Consider the following 2,694-nt stretch of genomic DNA (forward strand, 5'->3'; position numbering starts at 1 on the left):
GTTTTAGAACCGCTGATTTAGACGGTTTAGATCATTACATAATATATATTAACACTAATGAGAATTTATACCCTAAAAGAGAATTTTACTAATATTATTCTTTGCGCGAGTAAATTCAAGTGTTGATTGCAAATTTCAAGTGCCGTGTGCAAAACTAACGTACCGTGCGCATAAATCTAGTATCGTGTGCAAATATAACGTTTATATAAAAAGACTCGATGGCTGCTGGTAACAATAAAAATAAAAACTAAAGCTATCGAAACAAGTTGGTAAAAAATAAACGAATTCAACAAAATGAACCCTTGCAACTGCCAATGTGAGTTTAAATTGAAAATTGTTAATTTTTATTTAAACAAAAGATTTTTAACTAAAAGCTAAAATTTCAAAAAATGTACTGAAATTCAAAAAGTTAAAATAACTTTAACTATTATGCGTTAAAAAGAGAAATAGTAGAACTTTATTCCAGTTTAAATAAAGTTAAAATAAAAATATTTACCAAGTTATTCGATCACTTCATCTAAAGCAAGAAACTATAAGTATTTTATTTTGGTGTTGTAATTTTTTTTTTACTTTTTATTTGTGAACAATAAAACAAATATCTATAAAGTACTCTAATAATATTTTAGCAACAAACTCTTGCAAATGCAATGCTTGCAACGATTGTACCAGTTGCAAATGTAAAAATCCTTGTAGCTGTACCAAATCTTGCTGTTAAAAAGTGGTAAGTATTAATTACTTTTATAATAAATAAGTAAATAATTTATTTATCATGCAAAAACTGTAAGTGAAAAAAGGGACTTAATTAAAAGTTCTATGTACCTATATTTTTAAAAGTTTGTTTGCAAATTTATATTAACTTTCAAAATATTCAATTTTAATCAACGATAAAATTATATCAACAGTTGTTTTTCTGTTAGAAAAATCTTAAAACCGAATTTGAGCTCTAAATTTTTTATTATTTAGAATATTATGCATTATTTTTAAAATTTTGTGTATAGCTAACTAAAAAGTAGTTTAATAGTACAAGTATTTTTTATAATTACAAACGGAGGTAACGTCAAGGTTATAACTATAACTTTTTTAAATCTTATTATTAGTATACAACAGTAATATTGAAAAAAAACTTATAAAATCTTTAGAAAAATTGACTTTAAGTTTTATATGATTATAAGCAAAAAAATTTGAAGTTTTAATTATTTTGTACAGAGTTTTCTACTTTTTACAAACTGTGTAACGATTTAAACTAATATTTTTACTTACATTTTTTTTAACCAAACAAACATAAATACTTTAATATTTATTATTAGGAAGCTACAAATACAGTTTAAATTTTAATTGTAATACATTTACTTTAAACAATATTTTTGTGTTTCAGATATTGAAACTAGGAATTGAGTAGAACTGAAGATGATTACTGATTTTTCATATTAATTTTTAACGGATGCAAACTTTGTGTTTAAATATACTTATTTTTTTAAATAATTTTTTAAATTTTCTTTTTTTGAAAATATCTAATTACTGTAAAAACTTTATCAGTTGTTTTACTTCGTGATGAATAAACAATAATTGAATAGTATTGTTCAACATTTTTTATCTGAGATAACAACATTGAAAACTTTAAAGTCGGTAGGAAAACAAATCTAGAACTAACTACATATGATAAACAACGAGCGTTAACTTAGCTCGATTTGCATTTTTTGCAATTTTTAAAAGTTTCATAACTTTAGATCCATTTATTTTCCTTATGTTTAAAGCTAACTAAGATCTTTTTTAACCTCTAATATTTTTATTACATATACAAAAATACCCGATTGTAAATTTACAAAACCTTCAATTTTCTAACGGTCACTGTAGCAGAAAAATAACTAGTTTTAGTACAATTAATTATGACTATTTTGAATGTTCCACGCTTTTTTTTAATCCAAACTGTTTTTATGTAAGACATGACCAATGTACATTTTACTAAAATTATTAGTAGTATTTGAACATGAAATCCCTAACACTTCTTTTTTCAAGGGATTTCATGTTCAAATAATGATATTTTTTAGTAAAACATGCATGGGTTATGTCTTACTAATTAAACGTAAATACTACAACAGACACATCAATAAATTGTGTACAAAGAAATGTAAGGTAGGCTTTTCAGTATAATAATAAGTATTGTAATAAACCTAAACTGTTAATTTACTTGGTTTTCGTTTATATGCTTAGTTAGTAATAATTCAAGTTTTAAGATAAATAGATAACAGAAATCTATGTTAAAAGTTATTCAATGTAGCTTTTTGATCAAAATGTTATAGTTTTAGTAACAATAATTTTAGTATTCTTTGAAAATGAATAGTAAGTTTTACTTTTAATAATAAAAACCTTAAAGAATAAATTCTAGCAAACATTTAATAACTGTTTTATTACCTTCAATAGTGTTTAGAACAATTTTAAGTTAAAGTATTTATTTTGTGTTATAAATTATATTAAATAAAACAAATCGTTTATAAGCTTTAAATTTAATAGCTTTTTCTGCTATAAATGGTAGTAACTGATGTTTTGAAGTAGTGGTTGACAACGTAAGGCCCGCAGGCCGTCTAAGCGTAAATTTTCGTTTGCTACTATTTTAGATACAGTTACATATGCCAAACGAATAAAACTAAATTTTATACAAATTATTTTTTTCAAAACTTATATTTAAATACTTTT

At 23.3% G+C, this 2,694-nt stretch overlaps 1 long non-coding RNA gene across 1 annotated transcript; it reads left to right on the top strand.

The window, feature by feature from the left end:
* The first annotated feature begins 243 nt into the window (after nucleotides 1-243).
* LOC145839466 (uncharacterized) lies at nucleotides 244-1,565 on the top strand. The gene is made up of 3 exons (XR_014370067.1): nucleotides 244-316; nucleotides 627-721; nucleotides 1,376-1,565. It is a non-coding gene; the product is annotated as an uncharacterized LOC145839466 (long non-coding RNA).
* Nucleotides 1,566-2,694: the final 1,129 nt, after the last annotated feature.

This window comes from Thalia democratica, chromosome 6, assembly GCF_965202585.1.
Source record: "Thalia democratica chromosome 6, ktThaDemo2.hap1.1, whole genome shotgun sequence".
Taxonomy (NCBI): domain Eukaryota; kingdom Metazoa; phylum Chordata; class Thaliacea; order Salpida; family Salpidae; genus Thalia; species Thalia democratica.